At 41.4% G+C, this 15,888-nt stretch overlaps 1 long non-coding RNA gene across 1 annotated transcript in view; it reads left to right on the forward strand.

The window, feature by feature from the left end:
* LOC139760896 (uncharacterized) overlaps window positions 1-12,263 on the forward strand; it is a 33,361-nt gene extending 21,098 nt beyond the window's left edge. Inside the window, exons 2-3 of the long non-coding RNA XR_011715425.1 lie at window positions 1,158-1,305; window positions 10,766-12,263. This is a non-coding gene — a long non-coding RNA (uncharacterized lncRNA). The remainder of the gene's footprint in view (window positions 1-1,157; window positions 1,306-10,765) is intronic.
* Window positions 12,264-15,888: the final 3,625 nt, after the last annotated feature.

Consider the following 15,888-nt stretch of genomic DNA (forward strand, 5'->3'; position numbering starts at 1 on the left):
GCCCTCCTCATGGACTTCCCTTGCGGCTGATGTAAGGCTGACATTAGGAAATAAACACACACGGTAATGGTCTTATGACGACCCTCTTCTAGAGCCCACCCGGCGCACCACATCCTCCTTTCTGCCACTGATTAACGAGCGTACGGACAACTTACGAGTTGTAACTCAGAATTATATAATTATACGACAAAGGTCACCAATTTACTAGGATTCCGGGTTTGCTCTTGTTCGTTTAAACGAGGGCTTTACGAGGGCTCTGGCTGAACTAAATGTTTACAAGATCAAAGATATGGGTCGTACTTTACGAATTTGTAGCCTCATAGGTTTTTTCCTTCTCAGGAGAATTTTTGTCCTTTTTTTTCCCCCTGAACCTTCTCCTCCATTTTACTTTATTATTTTATCTTTTATATTTTTATTATGTGGATTTATGTGAAGAGAAGTTTTCTGGTTACACTTTTGAATGTTGGAATATTGGAGTCATGAGAAATTTGGATCTATAAGAAGTTAAGAGATGGATTGAAAATATATATGTGTGGGTCCTCTTTGGACAGCTTTTAAATTTAAGCCCGCGTTCGCTTCTAGATAAAGAATCTTGCGATATATAGAGAACTTTTAGATGTCTGGAGATACGAGTTAGGTTCAGTATATAACATAGGAATATATGTCATTGTGAATGTATTGAAGGGTGACTCTTAACTGCATATCCGCTTATCTTCGGAGAGTTGCTTTGTAGTTTTACTTGGTAATCCACTTGGTCTCTTTAAGTAATTGGTGATACGACTCCATACTCTCTCTCTCTCTCTCTCTCTCTCTCTCTCTCTCTCTCTCTCTCTCTCTCTCTCTCTCTCTCTCTCTCTCTCTCTCATATTAATCCACTAACTTCCAAGTTATGCAGTTTTTTCTTTCATCTCTGTGATACGCACAACATCAAAGGCAGAGTCCGTCCTTTCGCCCTGTGCCCGCACCTTGGCTCAGGACTCGTCCGTGTCCAGTATAAATCATGAGATTCTCATTATTTTCACCAATTGAACAGTTTTCCCCTCCTCATCCCCCCCCCCCCCTTAGGACGCTGAAACTTGATCTGTTTAAAACACCGGACCGTTTTCTCACCGTCCAAGTTTCTGTCCCCCTCATCAAAGTCTCTCTTATTCCTCCAGGTGAAAGTCCGGTAAATCTTTCCATTAGAGGATCATGGAAATGAGACTTCTTTAATCAACCACTTCTTTCGAGAACTCAAACTCATCTGTTAGTAGCGCGCCAGACCTTCCTCCCTCAAGTTTTGATTGGAGTGGAACTGGTACTGAGGTAAGAAGTTATCTGTTCAAACTCGTTTATTGACATTTTAGTCTTCATTACGACCTTACAAGCGTGTGTGTGTGTGTGTCTTATTCTGAGTTTGATGTGTTTTCTGTTATTCTATAAACTTTCGTAAAGACATTTTTATTTTACAAAGGTTTTATGAATATGTGGATCGCGTAAGTATTTTGTTTGGTTCCTTTTCGATCTTAAACAGATAATTGACAATGTGAGAAATTGATTTGCACTATGCTAATAATGTATCTAAGTAGATACTTGACCTCATTTGACCTTGTAATCATCATAAAACCCCACGAGTCCTATCCCGGGGTTCATGGGGATTCAAGGCTGCGCTACAGTCTGTAGCAGGGAAAGAAACGATTCCTGTGAAGTGAAAAGTTCTTCGAAAGAGATTGAACTCCGATGAAGTAGCTTCGCTCGAAGGGGACATCCGATAAAACTGACTCGCTCGAAGGGTGACATCACGCATGGGGGTAGCCAGAAGCAGGTTGAGTCCGGCAACGTCTTATTCCACATTTGAATCTGTTGATGATCTCGAACCTTCCACATGTACCTTGAGTCTTATACGTTACTTTGTTAACATCCATTTGTAATAATTCATGACATGGCTTGTCCCTCGACCTTTTCAGTTTACAATGATTCACTGACCAAGGCATGTAAAGAGGACTGCAGTAAGCAGGATTTAGACGTTCTTCCGTGTGTTTCCTAACGAGTTACCATATGGACAGTAAAACTAACACAGAGGGAGGAAAAGTAATTTGTCTCCGTCCCCACGCGGCAAATGAAAAAGATATATATATATATATATATATATATATATATATATATATATATATATATATATATATATATATATATATATATATATATATCACATCAGGTCTTCTCGTGGCTGCCCATATGTTTCCCGCCACTCCACAAAACTCATTTTTCCCTCCCATTCGCCAACTTTCCCATTTCCCTCATTCCCCACCAGCCTGAACCTCCGCTCCACCCGAGTAATCCCCATCTGGCAACCTGGGAATCTCCCTCCACTATTTTCCTAATCCCTATTCCCACCGATCCCTAGCCTTATCATCAGCGGCAGAAGTTGCCGTCGGGGAGATATTTCTCCTCAGCACGGCAAGAGGGAGTTTACTACGTGCGCTCGGCTCCCAAGTGGAGAAGAAGAAGAAGATCGCCAACGCCTCCTTCACTGAGCACGTTATTATCAGCGCACACAAGGCTTTACGGTGCCTGGATGGCAGTGCTTTGTGTCGTGTTGTGGCCGCTGCTGCTTTTGTGTGTGTGTGTGGAGCTCCTCACGCTCAGCCTCATCTTCCTTCCTCCTCCACTTTCTTCAGCTGGTTCCATCTTATCCTAGCTTTATCCTGATTCCTCCAGTCTTGAGATGGTTTTCCATTTTGCCTGAGTTTGTTATTTTTACAGTTTTACGTGAGCAAAGAGTTTGATATATATATATATATATATATATATATATATATATATATATATATATATATATATATATATATATATATATATATATATATTTTTTTTTTTTTTTTTTTTTTTTTTTTTTTTTTTATATACTTTGTCGCTGTCTCCCGCGTTTGCGAGGTAGCGCAAGGAAACAGACGAAAGAAATGGCCCAACCCCCCCCCCCCCCCCCATACACATGTACATACACACGTCCGCACACGCAAATATACATACCTACACAGCTTTCCATGGTTTACCCCAGACGCTTCACATGCCTTGATTCAATCCACTGACAGCACGTCAAACCCTGTATACCACATCGCTCCAATTCACTCTATTCCTTGCCCTCCTTTCACCCTCCTGCATGTTCAGGCCCCGATCACACAAAATCTTTTTCACTCCATCTTTCCACCTCCAATTTGGTCTCCCTCTTCTCCTCGTTCCCTCCACCTCCGACACATATATCCTCTTGGTCAATCTTTCCTCACTCATTCTCTCCATGTGCCCAAACCATTTCAAAACACCCTCTTCTGCTCTCTCAACCACGCTCTTTTTATTTCCACACATCTCTCTTACCCTTACGTTACTTACTCGATCAAACCACCTCACACCACACATTGTCCTCAAACATCTCATTTCCAGCACATCCATCCTCCTGCGCACAACTCTATCCATAGCCCACGCCTCGCAACCATACAACATTGTTGGAACCACTATTCCTTCAAACATACCCATTTTTGCTTTCCGAGATAATGTTCTCGACTTCCACACATTTTTCAAGGCTATATTTTTCAAGTATATATATATACTTTTTATATTTTGTATATGTTCGCCTTTCCCGTCAAGTGAGATAGCTTCAGGAATGGACGTCTGAGTCTTTAATGAAAGAAAAATAGTTTTTGTTTATTTTTTTCTCTTCCTACTTTCAGGAGGGACGTTTCCAATCTTCGGCCCGCCCCTTCCCTTCTCCCAATCTTCTTATAGTTCTAGGATTGTATTTGAGAAACCTAATCAAACCAGTAAAACGGATGAAGGAGTGGATGCTTGAGAGCACTCAGTCCATCTTACTTTCTGAATGATAAACGTCATCACTGCACAGATCTTCCTAACTGCCAGTATTTACGGATGCAGCAACCCCCAGAAACTACAGTGTAGTAGAGAGAGCACCTCTTGGCATTGCCACTTGTAGGGTAACCATACTGCTGCTTGAAGAAGACTCCACATCCTTAATGTTAAGAAGTCATTAGATTCCCAAGCAGTATGACTAAGGGCCAAGAGTGAGGTTTTGGGTATTACAGGACTTGCTTAACTGATGCAGTGGCTGTGTTGCTGTGAAAGAACTAAAGTGGTGATGAGCAATTTGGTGACTATGTGGCGTGGGTTTACTGAACACGGGAACAAACAGATTGTGGTAAAGAACATACAGAGAAGATTACAAGGAATGAAAATGCTTGCGGGTGGTCAGAGTTAGACAGACAGGGACAGTGGAATTTATGGAAGGATTTAGTTTTGTGGATCGGATGCATACACTTTCAATTAGTGTGCAGACGCCACAACAACAGAATCATGACCTTTGCTAGCAACAGATGCTGGCTTGCAAGCAGTAAGGCTACAGCTGTGTGATACAGAAAATCATCAAGAATAGGCGACAGGACTACGGTGCATGCAGCAAGCAGAGCAACAGTGATTGATGTACCCTACAATCACGATGAAGATCGGATTCCCAATTACCTATCTATCTATATATATATATATATATATATATATATATATATATATATATATATATATATATATATATATATGCATATATGCATATAGTTTGACAGTGATGTAAGTGTTTGGCTTTGGTACAATATTTTTACATTTGATGCAAATTTCCTGGGCATTTTTCAGCCGTAATGGTAAAAGTTTCTTTGCAAGGGAAAAATTATGAATGTTTTGTGTTGGAGTAAGTAATGGAAACTTTTGTGTCCAGATATTACTTTTTTTCCTCCTTTTTTTTCAAGTTGAGCGGAGGAGGAAGAGGAGAATAGTTGTTAGAAAACTTTGCTGTAAGACGAACAGTAAGAATGTTGTATCACGGAATCCTACACTCAAGTCATTACCGGTGACTTAACACGTGGAAGTCGATGGATAGTCGGTATGTCAAGAGAAGCGATGAATGCTATCTGGCGGAGGAGGGATGAGGGACATTTTTACAAGCGCGGTCATAAAGATTTTCATCGAACGCGGCGGTGCAAGATTTATATGTTTGTGTGCCAACAAGGGAGCGCAAGTGCCCCCGAAAAGTCGGCGGTGCATTTCGCAGTCATCCTGCCGGCAGAGGACGGACAGACAGTACCCAAAGCGTCCCGTCACTTTACGACGAAGAGTCCCTTTACAGAGACGCTCTCAGGGGTAAAAGGTTCAACCCATTTGAAAAGGGGGCGTGGAACATGTTCCTGGTCTATCTGGGTGTTTTGCTTAGTTCAAAAACTCACAAACAGTAAGTGGATGGGCATCACCCCTGTGAGAGACGGCCCTAATCTCGTTGCTGTCAAGTAGCCACCCATCGGCACCTGTCTGAGATCACTGTTTTGGGTCAGCCGTGGATGAAGTTGCGTCCTACCGTTCCACAGAATGCCCTCATAGTTATTTTCACACGCATTTATCACATTATCTGCAGCAGTAGTGTCTTCTTGACACATTCCAAGACACACACACACACACACATACGCACACGGTGAACTAAAGCAAATGTACAAAGATGATGGTGAAGGGACAGCGGGATGAGACATGCATTCCTCAGAGATATTATAACACTAGTAATGAGGGATTACTGTTATACAGGGACTAAGTGGGAGAATTTAGATTAATGTTGTAATAGTGAGTCATGGAGACAAGTTCTCAGAGTGTTTACCGGAAAAAATTCTTGTCTCAGCACATCATTGACCACACTAGTATCAGAGGGGTAAACATACCATCACTAGTCAATTTTCAACCCATATATATATATATATATATATATATATATATATATATATATATATATATATATATATATATATATATATATATATACACACATAGTTTTTGCAATTATGTATGCTGTAGTAGTATATAAAGATATCTGAATGGAACACCCGAAAGAAAACATCCAAAAGATTACTCGTCAAACAGAAACTGTTTTCATAAAAGTGAATTAGTCAAGCAGGTAACGGAAGGTCTTGTGAGATGATGATGATGATGGTTGGTAGGGCAGTGTGGCAAATTAATGGTGAAATATATCATCCACCAACACCTGGCTCCAGCGACGTTATGAAAGATTTATATTTCAATTTTGTCTCCGCCGGCACTAAACCTGTCCTCCAGGAGGGGAACACTCTGTGGGTCCTCGACGCTGTCACATGCACTTACTCTTGTCCACACTTGGGAGTTGATCGAACCACTTGAGCACGACGGTACGACCGTTGTGCACGACAGCACTGCAGTCGGGTGGGGAGCTACGTCCCTGCAGCACGATTGTATGACATTCAGGCACGATGACACGACCCGTCAGCACGATGGTACGACTCATGGGTATAAATGGCCTTGCCTTTGTCCCGACCCTTTTAAAGAGTCGTCAAGGATGCGCCAGACGCATACCAGTGAGAAAGATAACCAGAAGTGTCCAGACTAGAATGAGAATGGCGCACTTATTAAGACTATCAGAGATAGGTGAGAAGTTCCTAACTGTGTGTATAAAGTTACGGGAAACTTTATATTCCATACCACCGACGGGCATTAGTGAAGGTGTAGCGTCTACACCTGGGTGGTGAACGGAGTTAAAGTCTCTGTAACGGACATATGATAAAATATATTCTGTATTCCGGATTCAGGACGGTAAATTGGCTTAGAAGTTTGCCTTGTTAGGATAGCGTATGAACGTCATGAAAACTATACCCTGGTGCGTTATATTTTCTTATCGTCTGGGGAACTAAGGCAGGACGAACCGCTGGTTCCCTCTGGGGATATATATATAGACGTCAGTGGCCTCATGAACATGGAGGAGGGGTCCAGCGGCCCGGGTGATCGTATTCTTGGTTATCTACTCGCAACAGGTCGGTGACTGCAGAGTATGTTACGCTGTCTGAGACAAACCCGGATGATTCCTTGTGTCAGATGTGGCAGTTACGGTAATATATATATATATATATATATATATATATATATATATATATATATATATATAGAACAGAAGAGTTCTACCACTAAATGGAAAAAAATGCAAAACTTTGTCTTCTAAAGTCAAGGAAATAGGTTTAGAAATATATTTCATAGGAACGAAGACGTGGAATGAACCAAATGCTGTAGCCACACTGTCAGCAAGAGTTGAGAAACTGTCTTCCATGTAACATTTGTAGTGTAGCCAGCCAGCTGTGTAGTACAATAGTGGAGGAGAGTCTCTCATCCGCTCATGTGCTGTGACACGATTAGTAGAATACCGAGTGTTATTAATGAGCACTGAACATCATTACTGTGTTCACAGACCCTGAAAGACATTTCTTGGTGCATATATATTACTGCTTCTGTTCTGTTGGGGTCATAGTACGAGAAGTGGCTGTGTTTCGTGTGTATAGTTTCAGCCTCTGGTTGCATTTTATTAATCAAGGGTATTATTATTATTATTATTATTATTATTATTATTATTATTATTATTAATATTAATGATATTATTGTTAGCATTATTGTTATTATTATTATTATTATTATTATTATTATTATTATCCATAACATCACAGTGTACCCATGACTGAAATTAAAGACAACTTTGCATCAGAAAATATCCCTAGAGTCTTACTGACAAGTTCAGCTTTCAGATATACTGAAAGATACGAGGGAGCTTTACTGACGAATGTCTCAACATAAGCAGCAGAGGACGCCCTGTTATTAAGATGATTAGTAGGAGCTTAATGAACGTTTCCGGGAGGATAAAGGTTATCAAAACATCATTAAAGCTGAATTGATTATGTTGCAATACTTTCACAAGGCAGGAGTTTGCTGATGAGGCGAATTTTAATAAACTCCTCGGCACCCGTGGGGTTGTGTGTGTGAAGGAGGGACAGAGAAACAGGTATGGAGAGGTACAGAGAGAGCAGGAAAAAGAATAAAGGATATGTTGATGAAATAGACGGATGGATAGATGAATAAAGTAAAAAATGGTGGACATATCCAGAGAGAGAGAGAGAGAGAGAGAGAGAGAAGTAGAAAGAGAAAATGTGATAAGGGGGAAAAATAAGACTAGAATTGAAAAAGGAAAATCTCGAGAGAGATCAATGTTTAAAGTGAAGACAGTAACCAGGACAATCTGAATATTTACGAGGCTAAGCACCAACTTGGATGATCAAATCCCACGCTAATTATGTAGATGTTACCTCCCCCTTGCAGGAAGCCCTTCCAACTATATCACTGTGAAGGGAAGCGCTAAACCCTTTCCACGGATGCTAAGTGCAAAATAATATCTTAGCACGGTAGCTTTTTATGTAAATTCGAAAGACACTTTTCGTAAATACATTTCTTGCATAGCTATGATTTTGCTATACGTATATATTAAAGTTGTTATACTTGTGCCTTTGTGACCATTTCTAACTGGCACTTACAACATCGTTTTTCCACCTCTCAGGAACACCATTTTACACATGTATTCTACACACTGAATTCTCAGCCTTAAGCTCCCCCCTTTTTTTTTCTTCTGGTACACACTAGCTGTTCTTCCTTGTGTATCCATCCACCAGCGACTCGGAAGCGGGACCATACACTTGAAGACCCTCATTACTGTGTTTGACACTTGGTAGCACCTTATTCATCGCAGATATTCAAATTCTCTCTATATTTCTCTGTAGACAAGAGGAAATGGTGGTGATGATGTGTCTACAACAATCCTTAAACAAGGAGGGAGAGTTAGGGTATTTTTTTTTTTTAGCTTTGCACTATATATATATGTACCAATTATAATTTTAAGTTCTCCTCATACATCCTTTCTCCGTCTTTACACAAAAGCACACTTATCTTTTTTCTTTTCTTTTTTTTTTTTACAGAATATTCGTTCCTTTTTTACCTAGACCACGAAAGCTGTTTACTGAAACAAAAAAACATCAACATTGATAACGTAAACGTAAGATTTCAGTACGTAATTCTAATCTTTGCTTTGAAATGACTTGTGCCTCAAGCCGCGACAGTTCATTCCACGTGCGAGTCTACTAAACAGTCGAAGATTAACAGTAAGAATGTCGTGTCCATCTGGCTGGACGACGATAGCATAATCGCTGTCACTTGAAGGATCATGATCTAATTATTTATGTCCTGTTCCTACCTACCGATGATATATTACCTCCTCTCACACGACCGGTTATCAGGTTTCTCTGACGTCAAAGGACCCCCCCTGAATGCGTGCTCTGCTATGCTATGCTGGGTGAGCTGGGCCGTCGCGATCAGTTTGCATAATATAGAGATGAACGAGTAATGACAACAGAGCATGTCTCGAGTGCGTGGGGTCCCACTCCGGGTACCGGGTTGGTGAGGCGGTTGTGCGTAAACAAGTCCACCTGTCATCACTCGGGAACCCGTGGGAGCTATAGTCTCGTCTCACACGGAGGGCTGCACGCCACCTGACTCACTGAGACGCGGACTGTATCAAAGTTTGACTTGCTTGAGCTGTAAATCTGATGCTGTCGTAAAAGGTGATTGCGGGTGGTGGAATAAACATTTTATACTTGAAAGCTTACGCAAAAATTTTATGTTATCGCTGAAAAATTGAACAAACTGTAATAATAATGAAATTATTTCATTATTATCATTATTATACTTTATATTTGAATATCGTCATTTGATTATATATATATATATATATATATATATATATATATATATATATATATATATATATATATATATATTTTAAACTTTTCGCCATTTCCCGCGTGAGCGAGGTAGCGTTAAGAACAGAGGACTGGGCCTTTTTTGGAATATCCTCACCTCGCCCCCTCTGTTCCTTCTTTTGGGAAAAAAAAAAAAATGTAACACGAAAATGTAACACGAAAACTTCCCAAGTGCACTTTCGTGTAATAATCACATCATCAGGGGAGACACAAGAGAGAAATATAAGTCAGTTGATATACATCGAAGAGACGAAGCTAGGTCGCCATTTGGTATATATATATATATATATATATATATATATATATATATATATATATATATAGTATAAATTTGTCTCGCTTTCTCGAAATCTGCCTTCCCTGGCAGCGTAAACTTAACGATGTTCATCAGCCGGAAATTCTAAAGCATGGGCAAATACCAGACGAGCTGATGTGTGGGATGGGAAGGGAAAGGTATTTACTATAAAATGTCTACAAGGAATATGTGTACATATGAAATTTTAAACTGTGAAAAGTTTTTGATATTTACGTGTTCTCGTTATTACGCTTGTTACATCATATATATATATATATATATATATATATATATATATATATATATTATATATATCACTAAGGTAAACTCCCATTTGGTGTTATAGTTTTGCTTAGCGATGTGGCAGGGTGGGTTGACAGGGAAGAGAGACGGGTAACACTGGGCAGGGGCGGGAAACAGGAGTTAGTGAGAGGATAAGTGATGGGTGGGAGGAGACCAAGGGGAGTGGTAGTGGAAGGTAAAGGTATAGAAGGGAAATGTGACGGAATGGAAGAAGACAGACATGTTTAAGGGAAGAATGACGGGTTAAAGGGGCGATGTGATGAGTGGGAGAGGTGACGGTTGAGAGGGGCGTTGTGACGAGTGGGAGAGGTGACGGTTGAGAGGGGTGTTGTGACGGAGTGGGAGAGGCACCGCGATGGGTGGAGGTCCTCGACAACAACGCTGGGAAAGATGATCTGTGGAGTGTGTGCGGTGACGCGGATAATTGGCAACTAGGGGGGCTGTTGCCTTGGAAACTTGATAATCCTTCTGGTATTATTGGGGTTTTCAGGCACAAGACCGACGCCGTGTGACCTGTAACAACCAGGACCTGGGGCTTCTGCTCTGCGACAAGTGGCAACTAGGACCTGGGAACTCTACTGTGTTACCAGATCATGAAGCCTCTGCTCTGTGACCCTTAACCTGCGGCAACCAAAAACTGAGGTCCTTCCTGTAAGACCTGTGACTTGGGACCTCTTCTAGATGACCTGTGATCATCAAGACCTGGAGCCTCTGCTGCGTGACCCGCATCCTGTGACCACCTAGACCTAGGGCCTCTGATGTGTTACCTGTGTCATGCTGTTTGTCCTGTGACCTGTGGCAACCAGGGACTGGAGCCTCTGCTGTGTGACCTGTGACTAATGGAGCGTAGAGAACCTTACTAAGCGACCTGTCACCACCGAGGCTTGAGAGCTCTAACTCGTGTCTCATAACTACGAAGTCCTGAGGGATCTTCTGTGTGATTATTGACCACATCGACATAAAGACTACCATGTGACCCTCCAAGACCCGTCAAATCTGCTGGATCTTCAGGACTTAAGACATAAAGTGTTTGACCCATAAACACTAAGACCCTGAAACCTATATTTGTAGCCTCTGTGTTTAAGACTAATTCTAAGGTGTGACCTGGCTCTAGTACCCTTATGATACTGTACGACCTGGTATAACGCTGACCTGAGGCCTTTGCACTGTCGCCAGGAACTGTCACCTGTGATTCACGAGTACCTGATGATTCTACAGCGTGAATAACCACTAGGATCCGAAGCCTGTGCTGCTTAACCTCTTATCTCCAGAATGAGTACTGTATGATAGCGAGAACCTTTCATCCTGTGACTCATGACTTGGTGCCTCTAGCATCATTGACCACTGTAACTTGAAACTGTGCCGTGTGACCTGTGACCACGTGAACCTAAGGCGTACACGGTGTGACCAGTAACCTCACCACCCACCAGAGGGCATAGGAAAAATATGTGAACCTTGACAAAGGTCAGACTATCACAAAAAAGGAACAAAAATTGATATAAAGTACGTCAGTATACATGCAATTTCCTGAACTACTTTCTGTTGATTCATTCATCCTCCCCATAACTTCCTTGGCCTTCTTTCAGTCGGCTGATTCCATTCGCCAACTAGTACCAAAGACTATATACAGGAGTGTGTCAATGCATCTTTTCTAACTCATCCCTTCCTCAGTTCCCGTTATGTTCTCCAGTTGATCTGCAGTAACTTCGTTACCTCACTCTTCTCCCACATTCACCCTTCCCTCACGGCAGCTCCAGCAGACACTGTTGAAGCATTCACCAACTAATGACAATACCAAACTTGTTTGCAAGTTTTCGTTCCCGGGGTCGGCCCTGACAGATCCGGACTGGTGATTTTTCGTGCAGGCGATGGAAAATATTCTTGGGAAATTTGGCGACGGTTCAACTGTGCACATTCACAGATTCTCTCTCTCTCTCTCTCTCTCTCTCTCTCTCTCTCTCTCTCTCTCTCTCTCTCTCTCTCTCTCTCTCTCTCTTTACAAAATACAGAACTCTGATATTTACAAATGCACTTTATTGACACACACACACACACACACACACACACACTTTCAGATCTCTCGCGATCCCAGAGGTAAGAAAGTTTGGTGTGGAATCAAGAAATGTACCAGGGCTAGTCATTCATATCAAGACCAGCATAGAAGATACTAGAATAAGAGATGAATGGGGAACAATCAGAGAACAGGTGGTTGGATGTGTTTCAGGAAGTAGTGATGAAGGTAAGGTATGAAAGTAACAGTTAGATGGGGAGTTTAACTGAGATGAGAGAGAGAGAGAGAGAGGAACTTAGGGATCTAGGAAATATAGTCGTTTGGTAATTGAAGGGAAGAAGGAAGTACGTAAGGAGGAAGTAAAGTCATCAAAGAGCATATAAGGTCTTTTTTTTTTTTGACCCCTTAGAAGTCCTAAAGGCCGTTCACCTAGAGAAATAAAATGCACAAGGAATCTGTTGACAATAGTGGACAGAGAGAAGCAGTGGGTAGTTGTTCTGTTAGAGGGAAGGACTAAAACACACACAGAATCTGTCAACAACAGAGGGCAGGGAGCAGTTTCGGCAGCTGATTCATCATAGAGGAACATAGACCCCGAAGTCTTACAAACAAAGGTGCTTTGGAAATTAACTGAAGCTGTTCAGAGTCAAGTGTACTGTCAGAGGTGGAATATTCTAGGAAATTTATGGCCCGGATGACGGAAGGATTAGAAAAATAGATCACTCAGAACCTGGGCTTGTTAGGTGACAGAGAGATTTTAAAGTCAGAGACACAGAAGTTGACAATTCGACACCTAAGGATCTATAGCTGAAAAGTGGGTGGAACAAAAATATAGAAAGATTTAGCAAAACATGAGGTCGATAGACGTAAATAAAGTTTTTCACTCGACTCGACCAGTTTCTGACATTGTAGCTTACTGCACATGTTTCTGACTCCCAATTTTCCAGATTTGGAACATCTGACTACAATTTTCTAACAGATGACTGCGCAAATTTCTGAAACCTAACTGTACATTGGTGTAGAAACTTGCCCTGTACCCGACATCACTAGTCCTGATGACATTAGCAACAATTTTGATTCGCAACATACAAAACAAATATCTCTTTGTTACCAAGTATGCTAATCACTAGACGCGTAATCATCTTAATTCATTAACTATCTTTATTTCCTACAGTAAAACTAATCTACGTAAAAGTTACTCTATTTTTAACGGAAAGTTATATCTCCCGAATGGTGCTTGGCAGGTGCCCGTCATGGCGCTCTTCCCTCACGTCAGGTTATGACAAGAACATCAATCTTGTTCACACAATTTGGCCTACCTGGAGCTATTGGCTGGTTCCCCCCCTCGTCCAGGGCACCTGCCCGGCTCCCAGCGTTAGGCACACACGACATACGTACATTGTCAGCACCTGACGACATCCACACTCGATATACAACTGAGTGCTTTCTGGTTCTATCTTTGTTGCCCTCCTCTGGACCTTCTCGACTTGTTCTTTGTGTTTTTTTTTTAGTTGCAGTGACCAAACGTGAGAAGCATGTTCTAGTCTAGGCCTCACTACATAGAATAACAACAGCTTGCTAAATATTTACCGTGTGTCTGTATGTCTGTCTGAAATTGTGTTCAAGTGTGAATGTTTAAAGAAAGGATGGGAGAGAATGGATGGAGAAGAGCGGAGTTTTCAGAATATATCACATGTTGCACGCAAGGACTTGACCGAAGGTAAAAAAAAAAAAAAAAAAAAAAGACATTGGACTAAGGACAGTGAGATGGTCTCATAACACCTGCTGAGCAAGCACATCACGGTAGGGTCAGAACGTTATGATACGGTCATAGTTATCATCGATTAACCAAACACGGGAATTAGTTTCGAATCTACTTGCTTGAACTACTCGATGTTACAACTCTCTCTCTCTCTCTCTCTCTCTCTCTCTCTCTCTCTCTCTCTCTCTCTCTCTCTCTCTCCTCGCAACAGGCCATCAGTGCTACATTAACAGTCGTCGACACAGTCTGTGTATGGTCCATCAGCATTTTATCAGGTGTGAACAATCCATGGAAGGATCCAAGTTCTTTACGAAAGATGTGTTACTCGCATATCAGAAGTCCTTCATCACTTAATTAACAGCACATCAACAACATTCCCTTGACATAGACATTCCATCAGTTATCACGCAACGCTTGGTCTCCGCTCCATTACCATTCATTAGGGGAAACATCCACTGTCTGTCAAAAGTTTAGAGATAGTTTAGAAATATCGCACGAGCAATTTTTTTTTTTTTTTTTTTACCATAGGTCGAGCATATATCCACCAAAGCAACCGTCCACCGACAGTAAAATCATATAATCTTGAACATTCCATGGTTCACACAGGGCCAAACAATCAGTCAGTCAGTTCACCGTCAGAACTCGAATAGTAGTCGGCGGCACAGTTATACCTGCTGTTCATCATCGGACCATCAATATTTTCACGGAAGGCCACCGACGCATCATCAGCAGGCCATCAAAAATCCATCACCATCCCTCCTGCTAACCTCAGACTGTCCCATCAAGAGATAGTGCTGGAATACCACACCGACTCAACCAAGCAAGAGATCCACGTCGCCGAGAAATATCATGTATCAAGTGTCATGTTTAGCTGGGCCAAGGGAATGACACTTGACAGCTACTGAAATGCCGTTGTGCTCACTGCGTAACTCTCGATTGACAAGCGAGTACCATACCTCCTTGGTATATTCACCACCTACTGCCCTCTGGAAAGAGAGAGGCTAGATGTGATATTCAAATAGTATGATGAATACATATTTCCGTGTAGTGCGATAAACCGTAAATAGTCTCACGGTAACTGCAGATATCACTGATACAAATGAAGAAGGTGATATTCAAGAAGAAACGAAATTTGACGCAGGCAGTCGAAAGTCTTAGAGGATTTAAACGTAACGTTTGCATTAACAGCAATATAAACCAAAGACAGATGAAGATACATACAGACATATATAAACATCATGTCTCAAATAGAGAAGACAAAGGGAGACAAACATCGACATCAGAGAAAATGAGATTTAAAGAGACACATTAAGACAGAGTAAGACACACGGACCCAGAGTGAGGAACACTGAGAAAGAAATAGGATCTGAGATGTTTGTTAATATGTCATAAAGTACGTCCCTTCGGTAATACGTGCGACTTCAACTCGTATAGCAAATTAGATGATGATAATGGAGAGGAACTTAAAAAAGGATGATTGACGATAAACATCAAGTAGGTAGAATCACAAAATGAGAGAAAAATACATCAAACACTCGCATATTCATTGTTGTTAAAGACACTACTGCTACATACACTCATCAGAATTTCTAACCGTAACAGTGGACACTACACAGTCTGTAGCGTGACATACACTCATCAGAATTTCCAACCGTAACAGGAGACACTACACAGTCTAGACTGGTCACTAGTCCTACGGTATGTGCGCGAAGGGTTCGTCTCTTCGCCCTAAGGCGAAGGCAACATGTAGTATATCTACACACGCAAAGACCAGATTATCATCGTAACGGGAAAGTGAAAGGGGCTGGGGAAGCCCTCCTTTAAAGGAGTAAATAGATAG

The sequence above is a fragment of the Panulirus ornatus genome, chromosome 38 (assembly GCF_036320965.1).
Source record: "Panulirus ornatus isolate Po-2019 chromosome 38, ASM3632096v1, whole genome shotgun sequence".
Taxonomy (NCBI): domain Eukaryota; kingdom Metazoa; phylum Arthropoda; class Malacostraca; order Decapoda; family Palinuridae; genus Panulirus; species Panulirus ornatus.